General features: G+C 39.7%; 1 protein-coding gene across 8 annotated transcripts in view; it reads left to right on the forward strand.

Annotated features, from left to right (window-relative positions):
* Pak3 (p21 (RAC1) activated kinase 3) overlaps nucleotides 1-23,594 on the forward strand; it is a 258,495-nt gene that overhangs the window by 129,210 nt on the left and 105,691 nt on the right. Inside the window, exon 1 of one of the 8 annotated variants that reach the window (XM_013122311.3) lies at nucleotides 21,677-22,745. The exons of the other annotated variants lie outside the window; for them this stretch is intronic. The gene's annotated coding sequence lies outside the window, so the exon portion shown is untranslated. Of the gene's footprint in view, nucleotides 1-21,676; nucleotides 22,746-23,594 lie in introns of those variants that run through there. 8 annotated transcript variants of the gene reach the window in all.

A 23,594-nucleotide genomic window follows, 5' to 3' on the forward strand; every position in this document is an offset into this window, starting at 1 on the left:
AATCTGACAGACAATGCCTTTAACTTCCTCCTCTTAAAACACACTGTCTCCATAACAAAAGAGACGATCAGTTTATAGTCTGACACATTACTCATATATTCTTAACCAAATGAGATAAGAGACAAACAAGATACATACATGTACAGCTTATCAGTTTAGATGAGTGTGTTTCATCTCCCTTTATACCTCATTTATAAGAATGCAATGTCACTGCTTTAAAACACAGATCTCTGTGCACTCAACTTTGGAGTGCAGTAGCCATCTTATTTCTTTTGTATTATCTGCCTCCTCCAATTTCTCTGCCAGCCCTTCATTGCTGCCTTATACACCCTGATAATGGTGGTTTCTAATTTGTTTCACAGATGAATAGGGCTGCTACTACCCCCTAACTGGATTCGCAGAACCATGTCCTGCTTCCTTGACAACCTTTAATTGGACTCTTGTAGACTGAATATGACTGTCTTTTCCTCATTTTCTGTGTCACTAATGACAATGCCAAATAAAATGACACCTAATACTGAGGTCATTTAACATCTCTGCCAGATATTCCTATGCAGTATATTTGATTATCAGTTAGCCCTTTCCTTTTTATGGTCAATTTTCTCCTCTGGAAGCCATTACAATATGATTTCACTTCAGATGAATTCCCAAACGAAGAAACAGACCCTCTGCTGAGATTCCAAGGTGGTTGCACTAACCCAGAGCTGCTGTGAAAGCGTCTGTCTTCACCTAGCTCATTTTGACTGTGTATATGAGTAAAGCAGGTTGATCCTGAATTGTGTGTGGACTTCTACTGTTTCTGACTTCCAATGGTTGGGATCATGTGTCTAGAGTATGGCAAGCTTCCAATGGAGACATCCAATCTTTCTGAAACTGAGTGCCACTTGCTACAGAAATAACTTTGCAACAGGAAAAATTTCCAATTCATTAGAATTTGGGGAAGGAATAAGACGGAAAGACTTATTTTTTTAACCTGAAGAGTATCTAATGTTTCAGACTTTGCATACTTAAAATATTCACTAGAGCTCACAAGCAACTCTTTCAAGTGAGTCCTAAAGGGCTGGAAAAATGGTTCAGTGATGAAGAGCATAAATTGCTGTAACAAGTATTCCTAGTACTTATAAGTGGCTTACAACTGCTTGTAAGTCTAGGTGTATGGGAGTTGAACATCATCTTCTGGCCTTTGTGGGCAACAGTAGTCATGTGTACAAATCCACACAATGCATATATACATATACCTGTATTTTAAAATAAAAATCTCAAATGTGTCATATTTCTTTGAGATGAAAGAACATGGATGCTATCTAATAGTGAGCTATTCTGTTTACTGGGAATGCTATTTGTATTCCCATTTTATAGATGAAGCAGTTGAGGTTTACAGATAAAAGTGCTGTTCTTTCAGTTTAATATGAAAATACCACACCCGATTCTATGCCTGTTCGTAGTTATACGACTCTTTTGCATTCCATCTTGGTTACTTCTTTGATCTTAGGGTATTCTCAAAAGAGCCCAACCACACTGTTACATGCTGTGTCCCTGGTGGGGAGAATTTTCACCTGCAACACCCATAATTGAGGGTAGATCTGACTCACTCCTGCTTGCCTGTAGAGAATTGCTGTATCCTTTTAATGAAGCGATACTTTCACAAGCCTTTGGAGCTGCATGTGGTTCTGTCACATGCAGCCTGTCATTTTCCTGACTCTTTGATGTCTGCATTAACTAGTCCTTGCAACAGTTCTTCAGGAGCAAATGTAGTCATCAGATGACTTTCTTAGTAATGGTGCTTGCATATTAGACTTTAGAATCTGGAAGTAGTCCAACCTAATAAGGCAGTCTATTATATGTTTATATCATTTAGGTGGATATTAAAGATGGTTTTGAAGACGTCTTACACACAGGGATGGATTATGCTCTTCAGATTTTCTAATTGAGGTACGCATGTCCTAGAAATACTGTAGAGTGTAAATCCTATGAAACCCTTAGAAAAATAGCTCATCTCTGGATTTTCCTATTAGCTCTTTGCTAGTTTTCTAAAAGCAGGACTAAAACATGATCCCTCCTTCCAATAATTTATTTCTAAATGGAGAATTATGACAAATGATATCAGCAAGGTATCTAAAAGAAATGAATATATACTAATAAGGGGGATATCTAAACATGGTCTGATTATGTAAGTGTCAACTTCTCATGTCACCATCTGTCTGTGTACCCTCCTCTTGTAGAGTTATGCAGCCAAATTTATATACTAGAAATTGTGTATTAGCTAGAACCATCTAGAGGAGCAGAATCAACAGAATGTATACATGTTATAAAAGGGAATCTTTAGACTGATTTACATAGTTGTGTAGTTCAACACTGGCTATGTCTTTACCCCAGGAAGGCAGGGAGCCTGGTTACTGCTAAATCCATGAAGCCGGATAGCTTAGCAATCCCTGTCTCAGTCTTAAAGCCTGGTGTCCCCTTGAGAGTCACTGACTGCATATAAGAAGCCCCCCCCCAAAAAAACAGGAGTCTAGTGAAAGTGGAGGACAGTGGCCACAACAGATGGACTTCTTTAGGAAGAGGTGAAGAAATGTAAAGAGAGGCTTTTTTCTTTGAGAGAAGCCTTCCCGCTAGCCTGGTTCTAGAGCCGCATCAGTCGCAAATAAACACACAGGAGGCTATATTAATTATGAAGCTGTTGGCCTTGCTTGTTTCTTACTGGCTAGCTCTGACTTAAGTAATTACCCCATAATTGTTAATCTAAGTATGTCTCTTACCGGAGAAGTTTCCGGGCTTCCTACCACATGGAGTTACATCTCAACTCCTGTGTTTCTCCTACCCAGAGTCCTCTGGACTCCTAGTCCCACCTATCTAGATTCCTATTGGCCAGCAGTGATTTATTGACAAATTCACAGGACTTCCCCAACAAAGAAAGACAGGCACACATGACTTTTTACCTTAGATCTCTTTCCTTTTGGGCAGCCCATTCGAAGATACAAACTACCAAGATAGCAGGTCTCTCCCAGTTAATCCTCTCTGGAAATGTCCTCACAGACATGCCCAAAGGTGTATCTCATTAACCATTTGTAACTCTGTCAATTTGAAAAATCAAGATCAACCATCCCAACTTCAGGGAATTTGAAGTCAGAAAGCCTATTATGTCTATAGCCATGCCACCTCAAATGTGCCCATTGCATTCGAAAAGACCTTTATTCTGCTCCAGATAGCACCGCTTTCTAGCTCTGTGGCCTTGGCTAAGCTTCTGAATATCTCCAAAGGTTAGTTTTTTATACATAAAATTGGAGTAGAAATCATTTCCTAGGCTCTTATCCAAAAGCCTTAGGGTCTAAATAAGTTTTATAATTCAGGTTTTAAAAAGAATTTTGCAAATGTGGCAGATTGCATAATAATTTCAGTGGGATTAGAAACAATATTCAGCAATCAATCACATCAATATTTCTAAAACAAAATACATGAGAATTTATACTTGGAGTCTATGTTCATCTATGACAGACTTTTTCATGATGTTTGACAATAAATGGATGAAAGACTGATTTACAGAACTTTCTGGAATTTGTAATTATTGACAATGGAATGTATATGTATACCTGAACATACACATATGTGTAGGAAACTTCCTGTTCAATGTCAATTGAAAATCCTATTATAAGAATTTACTACCTTAGTTTATTTGTAAGATCACTACCACCACCACTAATACCACCACGGCAAGGATCACCACGACTCACATTGCAAATCTGCTTCTGTGAGATGGTATTTGGGTGGCAAAAGTCTCTATGAGAAGGAAGACAAGCTCAGAGAGGTAAAGCTCTGGGGATGGAAAAATGTTAAGGCAGAACATTATTGTATATATTTTCCAGGTTAGTTTCAGTGCCCAGATGTCAAAGTGTGGCAAAAAACTGAAATGGGAGTGCCCAGTGTTATGAGTTGAACCCATCAGTGCCTTTTACCAAGACCACTAGTAGGGAATGCAACATTTAGTTCCTGCACCCAGCAGTAGCCTCCATTTTCCTTTAACCAGAGGTGCTGATTGATTAGTCCTGGAGTGGAAACTTTCATTACAAATATAAGCTTTGTCAAATGAAAAGCATACAACATGCCCAAATTTATTGCATACACACAGAAGAAGTTCAGAGAGGGAATCTTATAGCAATAAATGAATACATCATGAAAGAAGATCTCTGATAGACAATCTAACATCATACCTCAGTAAAACAGAAGAACAAACTAAGCACAATGCACAAAAATCAATAAAGAGGCAAACAGAAGCACATGAAAACAATGGGAATAATAAATAACACAAAATTGATCTTTTCTTTTTTTGTTGTTTTTTGGGTTTTTTTTGAGACAGGGTTTCTCTCTGTAGCTTTGGAGCTTATCCTGACACTCACTCTGTGGCCCAGGATGGCCTTGAACTCACAGAGATCCACCTGCCTCTCTGCCTCCCGAGTGCTGGGATTAAAGGCATGCGCTACCAATGCCCAGTGATCTTTTCATTTTTATTTCTTAATAAAATGTGTGTGTGTGCCTATTACATAACTGTGCTGTATCTGTGTGGTGTATGAGCATTGTTGTGTGCATGGATCACATGTGGAGGCCATAGGAAGATGTTTGGTGCCCTGGTCTATCACTGTCTACCTCAACTCTATGAGAAAGCCTGTCACTGATCCTGGAGCTAGGTGGGCAACCAGCAAGCACCATTGATCCTCTGGTGTCTTCCTCTGCTCTGCTGGTGCTACAGGTACACATATGGCACAGATAGCTTTTTATTTTTTTCATGGTTGCTAGGATATAAACTCAGGTCCTGACACTTGCATAGCAGTGCTCTTATCCAATGAGACATCTCTTCGAGTTTTTGTTTTTAGATTGACAAATGGCATACCATTAGGTGGGTGGGGCAAGGATCTGGGAGGGCTTGAATATAATTATAATGTAGAAATTTCATAAAGAAGAAATGAAACATTCAAGAAATTAAAGACGATGAACTTAAAATTTTAGTTACACTAGAAAAAGTGAGGATATTAACTAAAACTCAGAAATTAAAGAATAGACATTAAAACTGGCATTACAGAAATACAAAGGATCTTAATATTTATCCAAAACCAGGAGCTATCCCAGGTGCATGAAAGAGCTTTTTGGAGCCCATTCCCTAGGGTGGGATACCTTGCTCAGCCTTGATACAGCGGGAGGAACTGGTCCTGCATTAACTTCATATGCTAGACTTTTTTTGACTCCCAAAGGGAGACCTTACCCCCTCTAAGGAGTGGATTGGGGGTGGAATGGGGAGAGCTGGCAGAATGGGAGAAGGGGAGGGAGTGGGAACTGAAGTTGGTATGTAAAATGAAAAAAATTGTTAAAAGATCTACCTTATATGTCAGGATGTTGGGCAAGTCAGAAGAAATGAACACATGTCTAGGTATATAAGATCTATTAATGCTAATCACAGTGGGAAATATGAATGAAGCAATAATGATTAAAAAGATTGAAAAAGAAATAAAATCTCTGATCAAGAATTTCCCATTTTGATTGATTAGAAGGATAGGTACTATTTAAATGTCCACAACACCAAATGCATTTCCATATTCAATGAGGCTAGTCTGCAGGTAGTAAATTATTAATACTAAAAAATAACTTTGGAAATTTGACATTTCATTCCTGTCAAATTTCCAAAGTTATTTTTTATAAAAGTAGGGTGAGGAAAATCATAAAATTTGGATGGTACCAAAACATGCAGTAGTCAAAGAATTCTTGATTAAAAATAACAGAGATAGAAACACCATGTTACCTGATTTTAAAACATACTATGAAGCTATATAATTAAAACAACACAGAACTATGAAGCCAAGAAATCAACAAACATGTTTAAGCTTCATTAATTTGAACCAACATGCCAATAACGTACTGTGTGGAAAGGACATCTCTTCTTAAATGAAAACAGGGAAAACAGGATATCTACATGCAAAGATGTGTTTATTTGAATGATAATGGCCCCCATTGGCTCATATATTTGAACAAGTAGAACTGCTTGAAAGGATTAAGTGATATGGCCTTGTTGGAAGAAGTAAGTCATTTTGAGGTTTTAAAAGCTTAAATGCTACCATGCTCCCTGCCATGATGATAGTGGGCTAAAACTCTGAAACTGTAAGCAAGCCCACAATTAAATGCTTTCTCTTATTAGAGTTACCCTGGTCATGGTATCTCTTCACAGCAACAGAACAGTGACTAAAATATTACATTACATACTCATATCTTATCTTATATGAAAATCAAGATAAAGTAGATTAAAGTCTTAAAGATCAAACTTACAACAGTAAAACTACCAGAAGCAAACATAGGGGAAATGCTGTATGACATGGATTGAGGAATGAGTTTTTATAACCAACATTAACAAAAATAGGAAAATGGGATTATATCAAACTAAATACCAAAATAAAATAAAACTTCTAGACAAGAAGTAAAACAGTAAAATGAAGAAAATATATATAGAAAAAAGAAAATATTTGCAAATTTAAATCTGATCAAGGTTTAATTTCCAATATATTTAGAAGAAACTCAAGCAACTCAATAGTAAGCAAACAAATTACCCAATGGAGCATGGAAAAACCCTCTCCTCCATGAGCAACCAATACAACCAAGCATTCCTCAGGGAGTACTGGGGCATCATGAGCTCCCTCTTCCATGATAGGATGTTTTCAGCTCCTTAGGGAGTAGTGGGGACTTATGAGCTCCCCCCATGTACAATAGAATGTTGACATTCCCCATTTTGTGTAGATATTGTACAGGTAATGACAGCTGCTATGAGTTCATGAGTATAATGGCCTTGCTACGTCCAAAAGACGCCTTTTCAGCACTTCTTCCCATCCTCCAACTCCTACATTCCTTCTGCCCCTTCTGTAATATTCTTTGAGCATTGTAGCAGGTCACCCAGTTGTCCCATTCAGGACAGAATACTCAAAGGTCACTTAGTCTCAGCACTTTGACCAGTTCTGGGTCTCTGTTTTTAACCATTGCTTATTGTTCACAGAAACGTCTCTGACCACAGCTGAAATCAGCACTAATTTGTGGGTATTAACATAATCGTTAGGAAGCAGTTTTGACAGCCTGTCCATTAAGCAAAACAATAGTACATTTCCCACCAGGGCTTATGGACTCTCTAGCCATGAACATTTTACCAGGTTTATAGTATCAGGTGCAAATTCTTTCCCATGAAACATTCTCTCCTTTGCCTCAAATCCAGTTAGAAAGTAGCTGGTTATTCCCAAGCAGTCATGCCACCATTGAAAGGTTGGTTTTTGCAGCTTTCAGATTTCACAGCTAGTCAAACTATTGATGACTTCCCCTGCCCCAGCAGACTGAATATCACCTTTCTGCCCTATGAAAGTTGGCCAGTGGAAAAGAAGCATCTAGTTGAGCTCCTCTTTGATTTCTCTATGTCCTATAACCCAAGTGTGTGAGGATTTCAGTAGTAGGGCCTTACTATGTAGTGCTTCTGAACACCTAGCAAGAATGGCAATAGCTTGTATTATTTTGGAGACCTCTAGAGTCTCCATGATGAACAACTCATAGAATTGCAACTCATTACTGGCACTGAGATTTTCAATTAGTAACCTATGGGTTCTGGGAGCAGCAGTATCTACCCATGTAGGGCACCCCATTGAAACTCTTTTTTTAATTATATTTTAATTAGCTTATTAATATTTGTTTGTTGAGAAGGGGTCTCAACATATAGTCGGTCATGGTCTCAAACTGAAAGTCCTCCTGCCACTGCCTGCTAAGTGCTAGAATTTTGGATGTGTGCCACCATATTCAGCTTGCATTTTGAGATTATATTCAACAACTTCAAAACGTGCCAGTGGAATGACTAGCTAGTGAATTCACATATGCACATAAAATGTCCAATGTGGGTTAAAATACTGTATAATGCCTGTCCTATAGTTCTTACATGCATATTTCCACTATTTCCAGAATTAGCTATATTTATAAGCATCTGGATGGTTAAGAGCTGGGCCTGTTTGAATGAAGCCAGCTTAATGGCATGCCACTCTATCACATATATGTACTTGAAATATTATTGAGTCACTGGAGCTAATGACTTTTCTTATCTATGTACCCTTAAAGGGAAGTCTTGAACTGTTAAATTACATGACAATAAGCATGGGCTATAAATGTTCAGTCCCAATTGTGAGACAGCATCAGACATGCACTATGTAGCCTCTGCATCTTCTGTCCTTATTGATTTTCATATTGTATCCCAGCTCAAATTATACAGGTGATATTATTTCTCCTCCAGGTTGCCTCCTTGTGGCCTGCCTTTGTGATGTGGATGGATGGCATCTGTGGGTGCTTGAAAAAAAATGGTTCCCATAGGAAGTGGCATTATTAGGAAGGCCATACAGGAGTAGGTGTGGCCTTGTTGGAGGAAATGTGTCACAGTGGGGGCAGGCTTTGAGGTCTCATATATGGTCAAGGTACACGCAGTGTGGTAGATAGTTCACTTCCCGTTGCATGTGAATCAAGTTGTACAACTCTCAGCTCCCTCTTCAGCACTGTGTCTACCTTTACGCCACTGTGCTCCCCATCACAATGATAATGGACTAAATTTCTGAAACTGTAAGCCACCACCTCAATTAAGTATTTTCATTTATCAGCGTTACCATAGTCATGGTGTCTCATCAGAGCAATAGAAACCCCCAATTTAAATGGAATCCAATTGTTTTCTAGTTCAGTACAGTAATTGATAAGTTCCAGTATCAAGCTTATGGATGTCTTTAAGTCAAACTATCTTGTGTTGACAACTGAGTTCTTTCTAGTCTCTATTCTTTTCTGTAATTTGTCCTTTTTATTCAGAAATTTTAGAACTATATTCTTTTGGGAAGTCAGGAGAGTATGAGGTGCCTTGTATTTTGTTATGTGCTTTCTTTATGTCTTTTGAACAAAAAATTGAAACATATTTCTCCTTTCTTTGTGAGTTTTGCAAATGACCTGTAAAGCAATTGACCAACTTCATTTCTCTGAATTGGTCAATACAGAAACACCATTCACCCAAATTGACCAAGAAGAGAGTCTCCATAGAAGAAAATGTATTTGATATTTAGTATGAGCAGCATCTGATCTATCTGCATTATTCTTCGATGTTATTTTCAAAACAGTTGGACTTCAAGGAAGTAGAAAAGGAGCCAGTGGGAAGGGGAGAATGACAAATGTTTGTTTAAAATTAGAGGGTAATATTATCAAAGACCCTTATGTACATGTATGAAAACGTAATGAAATCCACTGTTCACTTAATATGCAGTAATAGTAACCATGAAAATATGATTAATTTAAAATGGCAATGCTGTTTTAAAAATAAAGCACTATATCATAGCTTATCAAAGTCCCCAGGGTGGAAACCAGTTTTTCATTTCAGCCAGTCTGTTTTAATCAGATATCTGAGGATTGAGCTAAAATTGCTATGAGATTGTTCCCTGTCCCCACTGTCTCCTCCAGACTTCTAAATGGGAAGGTATCAAAATTCAGGGCAGCAAAGACAGATGCCCTGAAACAAAGACTGGCCCAGACTACTAATATGGTAAAATTGCAATTAACCAAAAACTGAATGTCATCAGCTTTGTGAGGCACCTTTAATTTCTGTTTAATTAAAAGCCTTAGCTTGTTTTAAGCTTGTTGGAGTTGAAGAAAATTCTTCTGTACACATGGATTAAACAAGGAAGTCTGACTTTGAAACATGAATTGTGTTGTAAGTGACTGAGGACCCTGGCTCTGTTGTGCCTAGGAACCAGCCTTCATGAGAGAGCAGAATTCTTTTGTTTGGTTGGGTTTTTGTTTGTTGAGACTGGAGTTCACTAAGTACCCCAGGCTGATCTCAAACCTCTAATCTTTGTGCCTCCATCTCTTCAATGTTGTTGTCACCAACAGTAGACATGGAGGTACAGATCCACTCTCTTGCTCCAGCAGCCTAAGAAGTTCCCTTAATCATTTAGGAAACTTGCCTCAGACAAAACTAGATCCTTGGCTACATCACAGAAAGTTTAAGAGAGGTACATAAGCAAAATAGGTCATACCCAAGGCTGTGTATGGGCTTCTCAAAGGGAAATCAAATTTCATCCTCTTTAAAATAGTCACATATAGGATTTGGGTGGTTTTTCAAGTTATTACTTTCAAAAAAGGGTCACTAAAGACTTTACATGAGATCAGAGATAGTCCCTGATCTGTACTTGACAAAATTACAATGAATGATAAGGTAAAAGTATAGAGATGTAGAAAGTTGGACTATCTTGATTATAATGGCAATTAACACTCTTATATGAGATTCCCAGAAAATATCTGGGAAAGGAGTAAGGCCACACTTGAGGACCATATAAGTTTAGGCCTTAAGTCTAGTTCATTACTATTTATCATAAAACATCACACACACACACACACACACACACAGATACACACACACACACACACACACACACACGGTAACTCTTATCTGCTGGCAATCTTACAGCAAATGCTAATTGGATAAGAATTCTTGATTTCAACTGCTAAGGGCCTTTACCCAACTCTAGAGTGAGGGACTACTATGTCCAATTTATTTTTCTATCTTTCTGTTCTGCCAAACTGGGTTTATAGTTTGGTGCCATCACACCCAAATGTCAAGGATCTTCAGTTGCGTCATTTGCCACTTTTCTTCATCAAGAAATCTTTTCCGTCTTCTTCCCAAATGCCTGCAGTCACTTCTGCATTTTCAATCTACACAGTTCATTCTTGGATCCAAGTGTCGCTGCCCATTCCAGGAGGATACTCTGCAAACAAGCAGACACCAGAAGAAAGCAATAAATGAAAGCTCTAAAACTGCACCCAAAAAATGTCAATCAGGTTGTCTCCCTCCCAGATCAGGAGTGGGCAGTGATTCACTAGGGCTTTTGGTATCTGAAAGATGTCTCTGGAAGTTAAAATAGAACACTGGAAGGAAAGAACACATGATTAGTAAGTCAAATCTCATTTTTTAAGGGAAAAAGTGTGTTGTGTCAGTTTCATAAGCAGTAGAAAGAAAAGAATGATGCTGTTAGTAGGGGAGCAGGCAAGGAGGGCAGGGAAGGAGACAGATTCTTAAAACGTGGAATAAACTGAAGTATTTTTTAAAATGAGTCTAGGTAGTTTATATTTTACTAAAAATGATCTAAGAAGGGAAAGGAAGAAAGTTTTATTGATGAGATTGTCATTTATTTACAGTTTCTCCCATCTCGTTCCTCCCTATAAACTCTCCCACACATCCCCTCCCAGATCTCCTTCAAATTCATGGTCTCTTCATCAATTGTCATTGTATGTATGTATGTATATATATATATATACATATATATATGTATATTTGTATACACTTATATATTTATATTCCCAAATACAGCCTGTTGAGGCCATATACCATTACTTGTATACATGTTTTCGGGGCTGACCATTTGGCACTAGACAAACTAATTGGTGCTCTTCTCTGAGTAGGGCAACCTCTCTTGCTCCTAAGTTTCCTCGGTTGCCCCTAGGGTTGTGTAGGGTTGATGCCTAGTAGGCTTTTCCTCATTCAGATTAGCATGTTCTTTAGTGTCATCCTTGGTCAGAAAGAAAGAAATTTGAAAGCTATGTGGAGTATAGTATACTTTCAGAGGTGCTCCACCCCTTGAGGAAATTTTAATAGAGCAAGGAAAGAGTGGCAAACCCTTAGCACCTCTACTCTTACTATGTTTCTTCTGGTGATGGCCTGATTATTTTAACTGGGGGTAGGGAGAATGGTTTCTGTGCCTTCCTCCAAAGAACTGAATTAGGGAGCGAGTGCTTTCAATTGGACAAAGCTGTGTTAGGAGTACTTTCTAGCCTACAAGGGTGGTGAAAATTAAAAAGGGTCAAAGACAATCCTAAGATTAGTGAGAAAGTACACCCTTTCTACCCCCTGCCATCCACCAATCTCATTTACAAAGACGCCCCACATCTTTCAAAAGAGACCCGCAAATTACCATGGAAATCTGCCCCAACAGGCTGTGCTCCAGTCAGAGGAAGAGCCTTTGTTCACAGGGGTATGGGGGGGGGGCCTGCACTGCACCAGAGTGAACACTGTTAAGCCTCACTAATTCCCTGAAAAGGGGAAAGGCCAATCTTGATTTGTAAGAAGCTTGAATTTGAAAATGTGCTGAGAGAAATGCCATGTTATTATTTCTAAAAAGCTGCAGTCAAACTGCTGGCTGCAGTCTGTGCATTGAGCTGCTGAGACTCTTAAGGCCCAGAACAAACAGATAAGGACTGTAATTAGCATATTGGTCATTTGAATGCAAAGTGCACTTAGAGTGGCGCTTAAAAACCGTATGTTAGCATACTCCCCTAGCAGGCTGTCACTTTCCTATGTATATAATATTAATTTGCCTAGCAACGGGCTCTATTTCCTTTTTGGCAGTAAACTTTAGACTAGTAAGTCAGAATCTGGTAAATTTCCCATATTAGCAGCAGGAATGTACAAGGAATGTACAGATCTCAGGGATATGGTGAGCTACTTTGAAAAAAATCACCATGTATATCATTTAAATTCCTATCTAATTCTTAAAAATCACCAGTTGCTTGCCATTTAGTATTTACTGACTAGACAATGTATGCATTTGAATGATTAAAAGCTGGGGGATGCAAACTGTTTGAATGCCCCTCCTCCACAAGTGATCACATAAAGGGAACACCAGAGAAAGACATTTGGCTCTAAGTTCCTGCTTTGTAGCAAAATAAGGATTGATCATGAGGTACAACAGGTGCTTAATTATACAAAACACCGGCACATTGAAATCACCATTCATTAAACACATCTATGATGGTCAGCCAATGTGCCTGGGTATTATTAACTTTGTTTTAACATTCACGTTTGAGACCACTTAATTTGAAATGGGACTGAGTTATGTTTAGAAAGAGGGAAAAGAAAGATGACAACAATTCGGATTTTACCCAATATTCGTTGTCGCGATCACATTGCTAAGGACATGGAAGAAAAACGTGGTATGAGTTTCCCAAGTTCAACAAGCTTTATGGTAGACCCAGTAAAGAAAAAGCTGGTGAAGCTGCAGAGAGGGAGGAATTGAAATGCCTGTCTCTTGAGAAAATTCCCCTATTGTACTTCGTGGCCCTGTAAAAGTCAGATACACCAAAAGGGAGATAGGGAGAGATTACCCATGAACCTCTTAGAGGAAAGATCAATCATCCTTAAGCAATGAAACCCCTAATGTAATGGTTCCCAAATTTTGCTACACATTAGAATCTGAGAAGATTAGAACCTAAGGGGATTTTTAAAAGCCCAGATGCTCAGATATATGCCGCCAAATTAAATGAGAACATTTAGTAATAGGGCCTAGGCAACAGCATTTTATAAAGGTAATTTCTCCTGTGCAATGAGGTAGAGAACCAGGGCCAGTAACACCTTTATTCTTTATAAGCATTTATGTTAATCTTTCCAATTACCCTAAAAAGGAGGAGTATATTTCACAGATGAGGAAAAGTTCAAAGGCGCCAAATATGTTGTCCAGAGTCTTAAAATTATAACACAATGAAAATGGAATTTGAATGTAGCAATTTAATTACAGAGTCGGCATGCTGAAATTTTATGCAACAGTGCTCTCCAGACTTTTGTCCCTATATCCAGCAGGAGGAGAACAATCCCTTGTCAGTGCACTGAGAATCTATTAGGCATCTGCTACATAAATCACATAGTTTTAGCCACATTGTGTGCTTCTAGGTATATTCAAGGAAATACAGTCAATTTCTGGTAAATCTGATAATCCTAGTTTGGTTGCTATTTCATTTGCTCTGCTGAAGCTTTATTATCCCCAAAATACCAAAGACAAGACTATAGCTACAAAAAAATAAGATTTATTGTGTGACTTAGCCATTGAGCATCCTCAGTCAGAAATATCAATAACAAAGCAAGTCTGGAATCTCTTGTAGGAAAGTAGTAGTCACCTAAGGGAGGAGGAGGAACCCTGTGACATTTCACAAGTGCTAGGTAGCCTAGGGAGAAATAGTGTTTTCCATACAGTTACAAATGGCTTTATGTGTCATTGCTGCCACTCTGATTAATGGCAGAACTATATATTCTTAATCCATCTTAATTTTTTATCTTTTCAAGCCTAGGCAGACTTATACTATTTCAGGTTTTTGCCCTGTTCAAATTAGGTGGGCCTGAAAGACACATTGACATTCATATAACCCATGAATTGATTTATCGATTGCCAGATGAGTTGATAAAATACTTGATACTATAAAAATGAGTTGGTAACAACACATAGGAAGAAATGTGGACAATGATGAAATCTGGATAAGGTTAGTATTTGAGTTATTAGTGTTAGACCAACATCAATTTCTACATTTTAAATAGTCTATAAATAAAAATATCAGAGAACATTTGGTCAAGGATACATGGGGGCTCTGGTACTTTTTTGCAATTTCCTGTGATCCCTACACTATTTCAAATATTTAATCAAGCTGTAAAAGCCTAGGACAGTTTTGATAGTTATCTAAATGGCATCTCTTGAAGCTTGTAATATAGCTCAGTTGCTAGAGCGCTTGCCTGTTAAACACGGTGCTCTGAATTCCATTCCCAGCACTGCATACTGGTATCCCACCACTGGGGAGGTAGAGGCAAGAGAACCAGAAATTCAAGAATATCCTCAGTTGAACATAGAACTTGAGATCAGTCTGGGCCACACAAGACCCTGTCTAAGTAAATAAAAGCATTTTTCCAAAGTAGTCTGGCTTCCTGTGCTTCCACAAATAGTCTGAAAGTGGTTATACTGGTGTTCTTTTACATAGGTCCCTGGATTTACCTCTTGCAAGCAGTAGTGTTGTCAGTGTACCATGACTAGCAAGCAGGAAACAGATATCTAAAGGCTTATAGATATGGGAGAAGATTGTTCATTGCCACTTGAGCATAGTCTCACCACATGAATTACAGATTACCAGACAAGGAGGGGAGGGAAAAGTAGAAGGAAATGCACCGGGTATGAATGTCAAAAAATCTGAGGGAACAAAATAGCTTGGTCAGGCCACCAGTTGAGCATAAGGCAAGATGAGTTGGGGCTGGAGTATGGCAGTGTAAATATGAATTTCTGCTCACTGAAATCAGGAGCTGCAGGTCAGGTACAGATGTATATATATTCCCTACTTGAGTGTGTATCTTCGCTCTCAAACTAGATTCCAAATGCCCTAATGAGATGGCCCAAGTTTAGTTCATTTGTATAACCTTAGTAGCACCTAGCTATATATATGCCTTATTATGCTCAGTAGGTATTCAGTAAATGTCTCCCAGGAATGACTGATATATCACCAAAAATGTAACAGATTTTCTCTTTCTAAATTATGTGGAGCCTAATTGTAACATAGGTAGGAGTTTGTGTTCAGGAAAAGAGAAATAGCGGGTAAACAATAACATGCATACCACTGACAACTCTGAGCTCCCTTTGCATCTAGTTCTGGTGACCAGTTTTGGTCATGTCCTTCCATCTAGGACCCTGGGGCATGTCCATGATTGATGACACCCTTTGAAGACAATGTGCCCATCCCTAATGAATTTGGCATTCTGCTCACTTCTCCCTCTGTCTTTACTGGAAACTTGCAGATATGCTTCCTTTTTTTCACCACATGTTTCTCAGGACTCTGAATTACAACAAATGTAGATTCAGGAGGGAACTGGCAGTGATAGGTAAGGAACTGCTTAAAGAGTACATTGTCTCCTGCATTTGGGTGGCATACTTTATCTGAGCTAATACTCACCAATTTGCCTATTGATGAGTTTTCTCCTTCATCCCTGAAGAGAAATGTTCCACTGATCATCATTTCAGAGGATTGGGTGTGGGGATGGGGGCTCTTCTGTTCCTGATAACCTTATTATGTGTTTATCAGGAGCAGACACTGCCCAGGTTGTCACGACAACCAGCAATGATTCAAAGCTTCCCTGAAAGGTCTGTATCTCTGGCAAATAATCAGCCTTTAGCTCTCAGCAGATGCTGAACTGAGCAGCCAATCACAGGTGAGCTGAGAAAACATGACATCATAGTTCAGCTGGTCCAAAAAGATTTTTTTTGGTTTTCTATTTTTTATTGATTCTTTGTCCTCTAGATTATTCCTCTCTCTCTCTCTCTCTCTCTCTCTCTCTCTCTCTCTCTCTCTCTCTCTCTCTCTCTCTCTCTCTCTCTCTCTCTCTCTCACTCCTCTCTCCCACTCTCTATTTCCCTCTCCCCCTCCTCTGACTTTTCCCCCTCCTTCCCACTTCCTCTTTCTTTACTTTCCCTCCCTCTATCTCTGCTCTCTCCCAGGCCAGCATGCAAGCAAGTTCACACACATACACCACAAATCCCTCACAAACAACAAGTTTTTCAAATTCAGTTCTCACACTGCAATTCGATTTAGGCTCTCCAAGTGTGACAATTGGGAATGGGAGGGAAATGTGATTCTTTTGGGAGAAAAGTCAAACAGAGAATCGGCTCAATTAATTAATGTGGCTTGATATGTAGGACCATAGAGGAGACAGAGGTAATTAACGCCAAGTCAAAGGAGAACTACTTCCTACTTCTCTTATGAATTCACTCCAAGCCACCTGGATTTAATAGTCTACTTTTCCTCCACTTCCGTCACAAAAGCAGGAAGGCAGAAGCAGTGGACTTCTGAATCCTCTCAGGTTCTGCAAAGCAGGCCTCTAGCGTGGGCTAATTATAGAGAACAAAGGTAAGGATAGACCTTCTGCTCCCAAATGCACATTTAGGAATCACGTGTAAGTGGGGCCTCATCAAATTGATTAAGGAGGTGTGTGTTTCTGAAATCCGTTAGGTTTGCTTTGGTGTCATTAGCCACTTGCATTCATACAACAGTTCAGAGATATGCAAAGTGAGTTTGACAGAGGAGAAAGCCAAAACCTGGGGAAATTAAAATCTTGTTCAAGGGCTTGTCCAGTTCTGAGTTGCAACTCTGGTCTCAAAAAGATGGTGAGTTCTTAGTCATAGAATTCTCTCTAGCACACTCTCTGGTTTTCCAGACATTCCTCTAGGCATGTCTGAACTCCCTGTATTTACCTTGCATGCAACCCACAAAACACCCTGCTGCAGGAGAACTGAAGCTGCTAACAATGGGAGCCGGGAGGACAGCAAAAGGAGGGTCACTCTCAGTGACTGCAACATATAGTAGTGCCCAGACACTTAGTGGAGGTGAACTGGGCACTGCTCCTAGCTAATGCCAGGGCAAAAGTTGCTGAACAAGTTCGGGTAGGAGGGCAGTTTAGAAGTGCATCTAAACCAACCTAAAGAAGGAGGGGAAGAGGAGGAAGAGGTGGAAGAAGAGGAAGAAGAAAGAAAGAAAGAAGGAAAGAAAAAAGAAAGAAAGAAACAAATTTAAAAATATTGCCTGGCAGTGGTGGCACATGTCCTTAGTCCCAGCACTGGGGAGGCAGTCAGGGGGATCTCTGTAAATCCAAGGCCAGCTTTGCCTATAGAGAGAATACCACGACAGCCACAACCACACAGAGAAACCCTGCCTTAAACCCCAACACAAAAGAAACAGGAGTACATTTAGGGGCTAGAGATAAAGAGCAGTGAGTGCCTTTTCATAGGACTCAGGCTTGATTCCAAGCACCCACATGGCAACTCACAGCTGTCTGCAATTCCAGTCCCAGGATATTTGATGCCCTTTTTTTGGCTTTCATGGGCATTAGGCATGTAAGGGATACATAGCCATACATGTAGGCAAAACACCCACACACATAAAAAACAGTAATAGTTTGAAAAGTGCACTTGCTCCTGAAAATAATGTGAACACCAAGCGCTGCAAAGGCTCAGCATCCACTGCCAGGAACAGTTTCTGGCTGTGGGACTTAAGGCAGGAGAGGAAACTAAAGCATTCTGGCTGTTTCTTCCCTGTAGACTATATATTATTGTTTTTCTGCATCCAGTCTGTGTTCAGGGCTGGCTCAGTTCACTATGTCTTTGATCGCCCAGACTGAACTACTGGCCTGGCATTCAAACAGCTTTCAGGATAGTTAGGGTGCTGATTGCTTTTGCTTTAAGCACTCTCCTGAATTCTACTTTCCATTTTAATTCAGTTTTTACAAGTAAAATGCAGTATACCTTGGGGTTGGAGAGATGGCTTAGAGGTTAAGAGCACTGGCTGCTCTTTCAGAGGTCCTGAGTTCAATTCCCAGCAACCACATTGTAGCTCATGGTCATCTATAATGAGATCTGGTGACTTCTTCTGGAGTGCAGGCAGAACACTGTACACATAAAAAATATTTTTAAAAGTATAAAAATATCTTAAAAATACAGTATATACTTATTCTTTAAATCCATTCAAGCAACGGCAGTCATGCTAAAACAGGTCTGTCATCCAGTACTGCCATGGTGGAGGAAGGCAGAGGATCAGAAGCTCAGTCATCACTAGCAACACTGAATTGAGAGACACCTTAGCCTTTTTAGAGCTTATCTATAAAGCAAAAGCCCTGTAAATGATCCAAGCTTCTAGTGAATGCACATCACTTTTGCACCATAGTAAAGTAAAAATTTTCTACATTGCACCACTGTAAGTTGGAGATTGTCTATATAAAGAAAACACACATTTATGTCATCATTTACCTCACTTATCCCCACACTTACCCTGTGTTTTCTGTGTGTAATTCCACACTTACACACAACTTTTAACAAGCATAAAATTATAGCACGCATATTATCCTGTAATTTTTTACACTCAAATATGTGTCAAGGATTACCCTCTTATTTTAGCATATAGGAATCCACTGGATTATTTTTATCTGGTGCATAATATTATAGAATGTGTGTATGACATAACTGGAAAATTTTATTATAGTCTGAGGGTGTGGATTTAGGAAATGACAGCCATATCTAGTATCTTGATGTTGGTGATAATTTCACAACTTCATATGTATCTCCAAAGTCATAAAGTTGTGATCTTTAGACCCTTGCATCTTCTTCCACTGCAGTCAGACTTTGAATGAGTGGTTTACAAAATTCAAGAGTAGCTACAATTTTAGCACACACCTGTAATCCCAGAGTGTAGGATGTAGACACAGCAACTAGATGATGGGACAGACTTAGTAGACTTCCTAGGGGAGACCTTACCCTCTCCGTGGAGCAGATGGTAGGAGGGGGAGTGGGAGGGAAGGAGGGAGTGTGAACTGGGATTAGAATGTAAAAAATAAACATAAAATAAAATATGCAAAAAGTAGAAACAGGAGGCTAGAGGATTGGGGTTGGAGGTCATTTTCAGCTAAGTGAGGGCAGTCAGAATTACATGGGACCCTGACTAGAGAAAACAAAAACAGCAACAACAAAAACACTGAACTCTTTACTGAGGGACATTTTAGCTATCTTTTTATGTGATGTTTACACTCTTACATTAAACAGTGGGTATTCTTGAGCATATCTTGCTATACTGTCATGAAGATACCTATAAGTATTTTCCTTGACTTAGGATTGATAGGTCAAATGACATATAAAAATTTACATTTGGTAAGTATTGCTCGCTTGTCAGTTCCATCAATGTTATGGTATATGAGACTGTGCAATGTTCTTTTATCTAGAATCTGACTGGAATGAAGACACTAATTTTAATTTAGTTCTCTTGCTAAAAGCCCCATTTAAGATATCTCTCCTGTCACGTGAATACCACCTCCTTTGTTTGGTAGGACCCAAGAGACAACCACAAATTCAAAACTTAAAATTTGAGGGACATCGATCTTTGCTGATTACACATCACTTTTGGTACCACAGTGTACAAAAAATGCTAGTTGTACCATCAAAATCTGGAGACCATTTCCATTTGTATATAAAGGAAACACGCCATGCCCCCATCCCCAACACTCAAATTGCCTTACGGTGTGATATAAAGGACCTAGCAGTCAGAGTAGGTTTGTGTGACCATGTATATGATTCAATGCACTGGTGACTTGAAGGCTCTGGGATTTTACTGTCCATAAAATGAAATTCAGATCATAATGTTTGCTGAGGTAAACTGTTGTGGTTATTGTGGTGATTAAATGTTGAGATATAAAGGAGGTTTGTAATCTGAGAAATATGATACACATTCCAAGGGATTATTAAGATTACATACTTAAACCAGGGAGTTTATAAAGAAAGGAGGAGCAGATAGTGAGAGTTCAGGTGGAAAAAAATTACACATAGAAAAATATTAAGCTTGTACAGTTTAGAGTCCTTTCCTTGCTCTTTATTCTTGGAGAAGAAATCACACTGGTAATAAAGACTATCTTTATCAAGAATAACACATGTTATCACCTTTTCACACTGGGATCCAAGTCTTTTGTGCTGTGTTTAGAGTCTTGTTTGGATGACATTACTATGCTTCAATTTGTCAAGTACCTAATAGGATTTTGACCTCCATTTCCCAACACACACACACACACACACACACACACACACACACACACACACACTTAGTTTCTGTAATCACTGGGGAGAGACGAAATACATACATGAAACATTTAAATAACCATATGAAGTGACTGTATAAATAGCTTCAAGTTATAGTGAGGTATATGTGGGGTTTAGAGTGAAATCAAATACCTCTTAATTACAATTGAAATCAATACCCCAGAAACCATAGTTGAATCCTTACCAGGAAAATCCAGTTATGCTTCCTTTTTCTTTTAAAGTATTTGGGTTCAAAAAAAGACAAGTAAATGAAATTTACAAATAAGATATGTTACCATTAAGCAAATGACATTTAGATTAGTATTTTTTAGATTACTTGCACCATTGTGTACAAAAAAATCAATGTGATGCAGTTAGTTTTTTAACCCCAAAGTTAATTAAAAAGATATCTGTAAAGTCATTGTAAGCAGAATCATCCTGATTTCAACCTATTAATCAAGAACAGAGAAGAGAGTGTGTGTTGCATTAGAAGGCAACCACCAGGATGTATTTTAAAGGCTATTTTAAGATACCTTATTTTTAAACAACACTTAACTTGTGTATCCTTATAAAGCCAGTGCATATTTTCACAACCATTAATACCATGTTTAATTTTTATTAAGCATACACTTCAGCCTATTAGAAAACCCATGGACTTTGTACTCAGACTTAGATACAAGTTCCTGCTCTACTACTTTCTATGGCCGGCATGTAATACTCAGATATGCATAAATATTTATTTTTATTGAAGGAAAATGTTGCAAAGTCATCCTTAAGAATGGTTTGAATTACGTAGTTTACTCAGTCTCTGTCATCCTCTTCCCCGTTTTGTCATAGGTTGGTCATTGTTCTTTTAGTGCCTGTTGTTAGTCAGAATGATTCAATACCCCCACACACATACCCCCCCCACACACATACCTTTCCAGGTATCTGAAGGGTTATCGCTGGTTAATCCAGCGATCTTTTGTGTGACTCTTCCTCAGAGGATCTGGAAAAACGTGAAATCAGTTTTAGTGTGAAAATGCATTGTGTTGTCATTGTGAGGAAATAAGTGCTGTTTCTTATGCTGTGTTGAAAAAAATTAAATCGTAGGGACACCGGAAATAGTTATTCATTCTGGTCATTCATTTTTTCGAGAATACGTTTATTTTTATTTTTTAAAAGTTTAGAAGTAGAGAAGAAAATCGCCTGTAGTCCCACTATTTTAGCCTGATCATTAAAATCCTTCCTTCCTTTTGTGTTTGGAGGCATATTTTACATCATTATAGTTCAAACACTCAGTGTATTGTGCAGCCTATTGTCTCATTGCAGAGATTTGACATAATTTATATAATCTGCCAAAATTCTAAGAAGGATGGTTTTGGGAGTAGGAAGTGCTGATTTGTGAAGGTAGATTTTAAATGGCTTAGGACACTTGTCAAAATGTGAACCTTAATGAGAGAAATCATTAAAGGTTTTAGGGAAAAGATGAATGAGGGCATATGTGTGAAATCAATGCATTCAACTGGAAGTAAAATAGCTATTTCTTTCGTATAATGCCACCTGTTTTGAAATGTGTGCTTCATGTGCAGAAGACTGCTTTCCCTGTCTAAATTGCCACCTTTCTTAATTCCACCACCACATCTCCCCCCTCTTAGTTTTCTATGTAATCTGCTAGGCTGACAGGTGGTGTCCCAAATCCAAACCATTTCCTCAAGAAAGCTTGCTCCTGTAAATGAATTCCCTGGCCTGAAAATACATCTCAATACCTAGTGTTCTTAAGGGTGGCAAGCAAGAAAGATGCATGAAATGTCCCCTCCCCACTCCTGTCTGGTGCCTCTTTCTCCATGGCTCCACCTTCCTCTTTTGACAATCCCGACAGTGTAGAAGTTTCCATCTCCTTTCCCTCTCCTTTCTCCCCCCCTTCACTTTCTCCCCCCTCCTAGGGCGCTTCCTGCCTGGAAACAAAAGATTGGTCCCCAGTAGCCCACTCAGGGCGATTTTACTTTTATGCTCACCATCTGATTGGCCTAGGTACGGTGCAGAGCCTAGGTGACGTCATAGCATAGAAGAGCTAGGGAGCGGTTGCTGAGCCGAGGGGCTCTGTAGAAGGAAGGCAGCTGTGGCCACAAACCGTCTGGGGTCTTACGCTGGGGCCTGCAGCTTTTCTCCCCCTGGGAGTGAGCTTACTGGGCGAGAGAAGAGCCGTGGGAGTAGCCGGCTGGGCCCGGGGCTGCGGCTGTGGCCGTTGGGCTGCAGCTCCCCAGCCCAAGTGTGGGCGTGCTTGGAGGTACTGGAAAGGTCTTGGCAGGGTGGCTGGACCCTTGGCAGGTAAATCCCGCGACTTCTGTACTGTACCGGGCTAGCTCGGGGTTGGGGATGCTGCTGGGCAGATGTTCCTTGCTGTTATCCCCCTCCTGGTCCTGCTTCGCCCCGGCTTTGACTCTCCTACATGGCTCTCTTGCCCAAGCCTTGGGACCCAGCGCATAGCGCTTGATGGGGTTTGCCTAGGCAGATGAGTGGGTGTGTCCGGGCTGGTCCTGAAGGACCTGGGCTTCTTCCCTTAGCCAAGCCCATGACTAGCTCATTGGGGCTTGGGCCGCCTGGGGCAAAATCTGCCCTGAAAGCTATGTCAGAGTGTAAGTCTCCTACCATCTCCCCCCAACCCCCAGTCACAGTGTTGACAGCAGCCCTCTAGAGAAGGGGAGGGGGTGTGGCTGCAGTCTGGCCAAGTCCGCATCAGAATGCCCCAACTGAAACAGAAAAGTACCAATTTTCTTAAAAAAGAAGCCTTCCTTTCTTTTAATTTTTTTCTTTATCCCCCCTCCCCTTTTCACATGGGGGATGGTAATAACAGGAGGGCTCTTTTTTTTTTTCTTCCTCTCTTCTGTGGGTATTGAATGTATTCAATAAGGTCCTTAGAAAAGCCTGGCGTCCCCCTGTTGGCCCCTGTCTTTGTCTGGGGAGTAGGGTCATTGGGTTTACTGCTTCCTCCCTTCCTAGTCCCCCTTTGGCTCCCAGGAGACACTGCCCTCAGTTTGTGACCTGGCACTATGACTGGCGTACTTCTGAGTGAACAGAACATTTTGGATTCAGGCTCTGCAGGCTTTTCCTTTTTTGAGGTGGTGGTTGAGGGCAGGGTGACGGTTTAGGGGGTGTAAGTGGTTCTCCCAAGGAGGG

Source organism: Mesocricetus auratus, unplaced genomic scaffold (genome assembly GCF_017639785.1).
Source record: "Mesocricetus auratus isolate SY011 unplaced genomic scaffold, BCM_Maur_2.0 Super-Scaffold_100003, whole genome shotgun sequence".
NCBI classification, from domain to species: Eukaryota; Metazoa; Chordata; class Mammalia; order Rodentia; family Cricetidae; genus Mesocricetus; species Mesocricetus auratus.